Source organism: Lactuca virosa, chromosome 2 (assembly GCF_052849685.1).
Source record: "Lactuca virosa cultivar CGN04683 chromosome 2, Lactuca_virosa_CGN04683_v6, whole genome shotgun sequence".
Classification (NCBI taxonomy): Eukaryota; Viridiplantae; Streptophyta; class Magnoliopsida; order Asterales; family Asteraceae; genus Lactuca; species Lactuca virosa.
The window spans coordinates 238546806-238556187 of NC_136427.1; positions in this window are offsets into that span (position 1 = coordinate 238546806).

The following is a 9382-nucleotide window of genomic DNA, read 5'->3' on the forward strand; positions in this document are numbered from 1 at the left end:
AGTCTTAATTTCCCAAAGATGAAAATTCTCATTCATCATACAATACAAGTTGCATGATCCCAAGTTTGTATCCAACTGAAACTTGGTTGATGAGAATCTTTCCTTATTTGGTAAATTATGACACTACCATAAACGAAAGAATCAAATCTATTTTCCAATATTGCTATCAATGGAAACATGTAAACAACAATTTTCACAAATGCCATTGTAAGTATACTTAAAATAAATAAAATAAAAAATTTTCCTTTTATTTTAAAATTGGGGAAAAACTTATCCTTACAATGCAAATACATATGAAAACTATGTTGTTATCTATTCCTAAGCAATCTATCATAACTCTTAAGCAGCAGCTCAAAATTCTGATCTTCGAATCATGCGATCGAAATCCATCTTCACGATCAGATTCGACATACTCGTCTTCTAAGCTTCCTCTCCTTTTTCGATTCTACAAAACATCAAAATGCGACCTAGTCACATCATGTAATAAGAATCTCCAAATAGGAACTTAATAGAGTTAGATAGTGGACTTTACCTGAAGCATAGTCAAATTTATTGACTTTTACCATCCTAGTGAACTTTCAGGTAAATAGGGCAGCTTCGCAACCAATTCCCCTTCTTTTGGCAATAGAAACATATGGACTCTTTAGTAATGGTACACGGGACTATCTCAGACTTAGATTTTCTCTTTACCATTTGGTCAACCGGGTTGACTATGGCCGATCCCTTTCCATTGGGAAGAGAAGACTTTTCTGGACGTCCAATGTTTCCATTGTCAATGTCCATGTAAGTTTCGGAAGTAGATCTTCCAATCAAATTTGCTTTACCAGTGCCCTAAATCATTGTTGATTCAGCAGCAACAAGCAAATAGGTAAGAACATTAAGGGTCATGTCGTGGTCTGTCACATAGTAGTCCTTAATGAACTCACTATATGACCCGGAAAGCAATTGAAGAACCCATTCAACAGTCAACTTCCTTGAGACTTCGACACCCAACTCTCCCAGCTTGTTAATATGTGACTTCATATCCAAAATGTGAGTACATATAGACACTGCTTGCCAATAGGGATTGAGTGACCTTGAACTTTTCAAGAGCTTGTGGGTCAGGGAGAACAATTGGAGGAGGCGGAGGAAGTGAAGTATGATTTCCAGTCCCATTAATGCACAACAAAGGGATTAATCTTTCACCTTGATCGCCATTTGGGATATCATATTCATTAGGATAGCTTTATCTATAAGGATAAGAAAGCCCATAGTTGTCATAACTAGACATCTATGAGGGGGAAGTTCAAGTTTAGTTGATTTAAGTCCTTAATACACCCAATATGAAATATTAAGGCTAGGACCCAACACAATATTTTATAACTTGGAAGAGGGATGCCGTAATCCAAGCTACAAAATATTTGAAGGTAGGTAAATGACGATTTACCAATTTCCACCATGAAAAACGAAAAGGAATTTTAGGTCTTAAATGGATTGAAACTCCTAGATCTTTTGAGATTCATTGAACTATTCAATGTCATGTTTAAATCTTGGTTGTTCCCTTCAAGTTTGTGAGTGGGATGTCGAGGATCACAAACAAGGAGTGAATAACCATGCAAATTAACTTGGTACACTTAATGTTACAACCACCTAATCAATGTGCCGGTTAACCACACACGCTCCATTGATCTATGACTAACATCAAGCTACCCTTTGCCACACATTTTCAGTCCCATATTAGTGTGCCGGTTAACCACACACGCTCCACTAACGACTTAACAAGGTGCAAAGTGCAATTTCATGGGTTAGCACCAAATTCACATTTTCCTAAGTAACTAAGATTGGGAATTTATAAGTGTTTAGTTACTTAGTATTTATCATTATACTTTTAATGAAGGGAGAATTAAAGTCCTGTCCTACCCGTTCGGCTAACGACCCTCCACCAGTCAAGGAAGCGGTGGGTGAGAGTGGACACCCATTAAGCTGTCATTTTATAGGCAGTAACCTTATACCCCCCTTATAGACCGGCTTCGTGAATGAGGCCTACCAACGATAAGACTGACTTACTCTTATACATATATATATATATATATATATATATATATATATATATATATATATATATTAAACCTATAATATTATAATAGTATAAGGGTTGAATTTTAGACTTTTAAAATTCTAGGGTTGGAATTAAAGTATACATAGAGGGTAACTTTACAAATTCCAAAACTTGAGGGAAAGTTTTAAACAATTCAAAAACGTTTGATTTCCATAACCTATGAGTTTAAAGTAGTTTAATGAAAAACTCTTCAAGTTCCATAACTTGAGGACAAGTTATGGAACACTTTAAAAACATTTAAAAATGAGACTCTTCATTTTCATAACTTATGGAAATTTTATGAGTTTTAAAATTCATAAATGAGACTTTTCATATAACTTGAGGACAAGTTACAAAAACACATATTATGAACAACTTTTAGATCAATTTGGATCGAAAACCAATTATCACATAATTTTTCTATTAATCTAAACTAACTCATAAGAACAAGATAATTAATATCAACAATTTTCAAGAACTTAGCTAATCACATAAACTAAAACAAGTCTTGAAAATTTGACAATTACCCTTTATTTGGATGAGAATAAACATTACCATAACATCAAAATCAAATTTTATGAACAAAAACACTTTGTGGTAATGATTCTAATCCAAAACAGGCCAAAAAAACTCGAATATATGCTGTCAGGGGCTCCAACTCGCCGAGTGCATGAACCAACTCGACGAGTTGGATGAGTTTACACATGGACTCGTCGAGTCCCCTATCCAGACAGCAAAAAATTCGATTTTTTCAGCTTTTTTTTAGCAAGTAGCATCAAGTATAATTTGAAAACAACCCATGGCTCTAATACCACTGTTGGGTTTTTGTATACTACAACATCCTATGGTGCACATACAACCCTGAATACCTTGGATCTATGTTTTCACTAATTATACATGCAATGATGTTTCCAAGGTATTAATCCTATAACTAGCATGCAATTGACATATACCATACAAGATACTAGTTAGGGTAACATACCTTTTATGTGGCTTGAAGTCTTGATGTATTTGGCCTTAAGAGCTTAGCACCAAAAGTATGAATGCCTGAAATGGCTCACAACTCACGTAGGACAAAGGTGGCTCTTGAGAGAGAATTCCTTCCACACCAAAATCAACTCCATGAGCTCCAAGAACTACAAGTCTTACAAGTGGCGATTTTGGCTATGGAGTGACCTATTTATATGTAGGATTCCAAGGGTCATGGGTATAACCCAAATCCATACCCATGGGTATTATGATCCATGGTTCATGTGGCCCAACTCTTTATGTGTCCATACATAAACTTGGTCCAACATGGATCATAAGCCCAACACATATAAATATAACTAATTACCATAATTAGTCCCCATATATTTAATTAGTCTATTTTGATCACTAAATTAATTCCAAATTAATTCTTGATCAATACTAATTAAAACATATGATTTCATATTAATATATTAGAACTTATAATATATTAATAAATCATATATAACCTTCTCTCAAGAGTCCATCCTTACAAATTGTCCTGGTGTTATGCAACCCAAATGGACCATGCTACTCTCGGGTCGAGTACATACCAATAATAGTTATGGGCTTAGACATCTAATCCAACACTTATGTGCTTATAATGAGTTATGTAATATCATGCATTTTGTCTTTGTGATTTATGTTGTGTATTATTTATGTGCCTTATTAAGTTAGGACCGGATGGTCCAAACCTAGTTCTGAGACCGGAGGGTCCGAACCGAGCTGTGAGACCGGAGGGTCTTCACTGAGACAAATAACCGGAGGGTCCTTATTGAGATATAGCCATGAGAGGCTAATTATTTGTGCGTGGTATTTTGGGGAACTCACTAAGGTTCGTGCTTACAATGTTGTGTGAAATGTGTTTTAGGTACCTCTCAGGATCGCGGGAAGGAGCCGACATGATTGTACACACCAGCTAGAGGTTATGTTTTGAGGATTCTGGGATATTGTCAAACATTTTGTTGTCTTGTGTTTTGAACAACTTATGAACTTGTGGTTGAGAAATGTGAAACTGTGTTTTGTGTAGTTTTAAAAATGAAAAAAATTATTTAAAAATTTAGAGTGTTATATAATGAGCAGTACAAAATGGCATTTCTTTTACTCCTCCAACTTTACAATGTGGCGTATGCTTTCCTACATTTAGATACTATGCTTTAAAGATCCTATGCACCACATTTGTTGAAGATGCCAATTTCTGATTCACATTTTGTCAGCACAATTACGTATCTCAGAAGATCCAAGTTCTAGTCACATAATCAAGATGTTCAAGTTTTCCGCATGCGTTCAGAAATCGATATCGCCATTACTATCCCATGGGAACATGTTCCTTTTTCTCCATTTTATCGATTTTAAATTATTTTATGCATACAATGAGGGCATTGTATGTAATAAGTGTGGGGTAGGGGGTCGAAAAAAGTAAAGTGCTAGGAATTTAAAAAAATTTAAAATTTTAAAAATAGATTTGAAATAATAATCTAAAAATTAAATCTAGTGATAATTAAAAAAACTTAACTTGCTAGTGTTATATGGGATGATCCAACGCGAGCTCAAATGTTTAACTGAACCAACATATGTTATAGTATATTTGTGGCTTCCCAAGTCTTAGTGAAAATCCATGAGATATGAAAGGTAATTTGGTAGCTTATATGACATAAAAAGTTTTGCAGCATGTACCTGAAATCTATCCAGGAGAGCTTATGTAGTCATTGCACTTAGACTAATACCTTTAACTAATAAATGTTGAAGTTAAGCTCCCTAGATTAAGCATATAGCATCTGAGCGAAAAAAGTGAGTTACAAAAAAAAAAGAGAAATTACAAAAAATTTGTAAGAATTTTGGAGTTGTCAAAGTATGAAGATCAAAAGAAAAACAAAATTATGAAGAATCAAAAAGTTGAAGATACCGAAAATCAAACAATAAAGGTGATGAATTCAAAGAAATCAAAGATCAATTATTCAAAGAAATGAAGAATTCCAAGAGCTCCATTGTGGTATCAAAAGTTGTAATTTTTCTAGATTATGTATGTTTGGGTAGCTTAACCAAAAACACCTTGAGGTTAAGAAAGATTTATGAGGATGGATTCGGAGGGTTGCAGAAATGAGTGTCGTATAAACTAAGGGGTGAAGGTTCATAAGGATTGTGAGTATTTAGGACTGGAAATTTTTTAGGATCTTTAGACACAAATATACGTATTGAGGTCTTGGTATAATGACTGAGTTCAAAATGGATTGTCTTATGTGGTGTTGGTGATGAAAGTTTGACCTAAAATAAGTTAGTTTTGCTTGAGGGCAAGCAAATGATAAGTGTGGGGTATCTGATATTGCCATGTTTATATATATTTATAGGCAATATTTTAATACATTTTATTAATATTTTGGTTAATTGCAAAGATATATGATACTTATTAGATTAAATCGTATTTTGCAGCTAAAAATAACACTCTTGAAGAATAAGGACCGAAAATGACAAGAATTGGAACTTTGGAGGATTGAAGATTAAAAGAAGGAAATTCCAGCTGAAAAGCCAAGCTCACGACGTGAGGGATCAAATCTCACGACGTGAGAGTCAGGTTCTAGAAGATCAGCATACGAGATCTAATTTCCTTAGAAGATAAGGATTACTACCTAGCTCACGACGTGAACCATCAATTCTCACGATGTGAGCAACGTATTTACCAAAATTATAAATATTCTTTCATTCTCATGGTTTTGGGAGGCTTTTGGAGAGTTTTCTGGAGGAAATGTATTCTGAGAAACCGAATTTGAAGTCCAGAAAGTGCACAAAGCATCCTTTTGAAGAATATTAGCTTGGAGATCAAGAGATTGAAGAACACATTCAATACATTGGTTTGTTCTTTAGTCATGTCAATTTATGTGGAGATTTTGTCTATGTTTTCAACCATAAGTAGTTGAATTTAACTGTTTTCGTTTAGCTAGATGAAGTTTTAACTCTATGGTTTAGTTTATCAAATTATGGATTTTAATAGTTGGTTTTGAGCTTGTGTTTGATTTTGCTTACCTAGCATGTTAATATTGGATACTTTGATTGCTTGAATTTAGGTTTTGTGTAGCTTAGTGACCATTAAATTACATAAACTTGTTACCTAGTAGTTTAGTGACTATTAAATTGCTAGAGCTAGGATCGACCAAATCTTAGATAAGTAATAAAAGTAACTAGTTTAGTTGTGTTGGAGAACATACATCATGACCATAATTGTGTTTATTTAGATAAATCGTACATAGCTTATTTATATCCAATAATTGATTATGTGTTAGTTTGTGTATGACCATACATAGTTTTACATGAATTAGTGAAAACATTAGTAAATTTGGACTTGAATTGCCAATAACATAATATTTGATAACCAACTTTAATAATCCATAATTAATAGCTAACCATAGAGGAGAAGTGGATTTGAACTAAATGGAAGTGTTTTTAGAATATTGATTAAAACTATTCGTTAATTGTTTAAGTTTGTATGAACTTGTAAAATCAGATAAAAACCATTTAAACGTTTTCTTGCTTTTAGGTTATTTTTTAGTAATTAAATTAGTTAATTAAATCCTTTCCCTATGTTCGATACCCGACTGTTAGTGCTATATTATTTGCGAGAAGGTACACTGCCTTAAATCGTAATAGTTAGTTAGATATTTGGTAAAACTAATAGGTGTACTAATATTATATATCAAAAGCGGTCGGTAGAAGTTTTCTTGATGGCTGTGAAGGTATTAGGATTTGTTTTTTAAAGATTATGAAAGAATATTGGTAGGACACAAAAGTTTTTTTGGTTGTAAGAAGTCATTTTTCACATGCAATGAAAGTGTATTAGAAAAATCAAATGAACCCGATTATAAATATACAAGAGTTTGTATTGAAATTGGATTACTTCATAGTCAAACCAGATGATTTCATAGTCAAACCATAAACAAACTTTACTAATTGACAAGACAAGGAATTGTACTTGTATGCACTTCATAGTTCAACTTGAACGATTCATAGTCAAACCAGATGATTTTATAGTCAAACTGTTAGCAAACTTTACTGATTGATAAGACAAGGCATTGTACTTATTTGTACTTCATAGTTTAACATGAACGATTCATAGTCAAACCAGATGATTTCATAGTCAAACCATAAGCAAACTTTACTAATTGACAAGACAATGCATTATACTTGTCTGCATTTACATTCCGTATAGATGTGTAATACTCACTCCATGCCATTTATTTGTGAAGTTATTCATATTTGATCAAATAAACCAGGTGAATGGCATACTGCAATTGCGTATGTGAACGTATAATTAAGATATCGGGGACCCCCAAAAACCCAGGAAGATTATTTTACGCTTGCCTAAAAATGGTATCATGATTTTTAGTTCCTCAATATTTGTGCTATCATGTTTGAACCGAAACTTATCTTCTTATCTATATTTAAATTCACAGGGTTATAATTATATTATGTATGAAGATAATGTGTATCGCGCTATATATAAAATTACTTTTCCTAATCAAACGCTTGAATTTATAAATCAAACATTCACTTACATACATATCACATCCAACTACACAGGACCAACACACGATCCCCAATAAATTTTGGCCATTCTTTGAAGAAACTCAAAAGCTACATTTTTTGGGTCTATAAGTTCACGTATTGGTTGTATTGATACTAGTTGTTCCATAAACATACAAACAAATACACCACAATCTCCTAAGTGACTGCTTTGTTGGGGAACATTATCTTCGAGACTAAATGTCATATTTAATGGTCTCCTTGGGATGTTCCTCCTCTGCCAGTAATTAGTTTTGTCTAAAAATTTTGCCACCCGCGCCTCAAATTCGGTAAAAGTTCCATTTGACTCAAACATGTTAAAAGTACTCGTACTGAGACTATCATATAAATGGACTTCCATCGACTCCAGTCATAATTCCCCAAACAACCAATTATTTGGATAGGAATGAATTGGCATATAAACCTGACACAAAGTTTAAAAAATAATTACTTATTAATATTTCGATACAAAAAAATGATACTAATGAATGTAATTTCAAAAAAACTAAAAATATACCTTATCCACATCTCACCAAGGAACCATAATGTTGGGGTATGTATCCCATAAATAAATGCACTCCAATCATAACCATCTTCGAGAGCATGGCAAACAAAAAAGTTTGGAGGCATGATGGTATACCGGTCACCTTCAAACTGTCTCTCCGTCAAAAGTCTAATCCAAATCGTGATATATTGCGAAGGCTTTGGTACTTTTGTTATAAATTAATAAATAAAAAATCACTTATAAGCATAAATTTATAAATACTTACTATCTGATCTAACCAATCGTGATCTGTATGCCCCAACAACGAGCTCCAAAACTCTACCTAATATCAAATTGTAGAATCTATGTTGCACCTCATACGCATGAAAAAAATATTTTTGTAACACAACCTCACCACCTGCTACGTAAGGTTGCAGGCGCAAAACTGAAAAGTCATGATCAACATCGAATATTGGAGGAGGAGGAGGGGGGGTGTTGATCTGGTAACGACCTTCTTCTTTGCTCTTCTATTTGGCTTTGGTGTCGTGTGTACCTAAAACATTTATATAATTATTTTATTAATGTTTGACATAAAAAAGATTCATTCCATATTAGCTTTTAATGTGTGCCTGCGTGAAAGGACTACACAAAAACTATGATGGATTACGAAGCCTAGGGCTACCGGGGGTGTAGCTTCATTATCATCCAAAACATCTTCATCAAAGTGATTTGTAGTCCTTATAATTATTACCTCTTCATCTAACACCTATATTAATACGTTATAATTATTAATAAAATATACATATTTATTAACAAATTATATCATACATATAAGGTATCACTAACGTTTTCAGCTTCATTATCATCCAAAATATCCTTATCGAAGTGATTTGTAGTCCGCCCCCTTTCGTCTAACACCCTTCATATAACACCTACATTAATACCTTATAATTATTAATAAAATATACATATTTATTAACAAATATATCATAAATATAGGGTATCAGTAACCTTTTCATCATCATTATCAAATGGCACTTGTTTATTTAATCCGTCATCAAAACAATAATTTGTTTGAAAGTTTTCCAGTTCATCAAAATTTATGTTTTTCCATAAACTTTCCTCATTCACTTCTTCCACATTCACCTCGGTGCGTTCTCGGTTCAATTACACCTCTTGTTCAAGTGCAATTAACCGATTGGCCAACTCTTCTAAACTTGGTTTCCCACTTTGTCTTGCTCTAGCTTCAGATCGTCTAC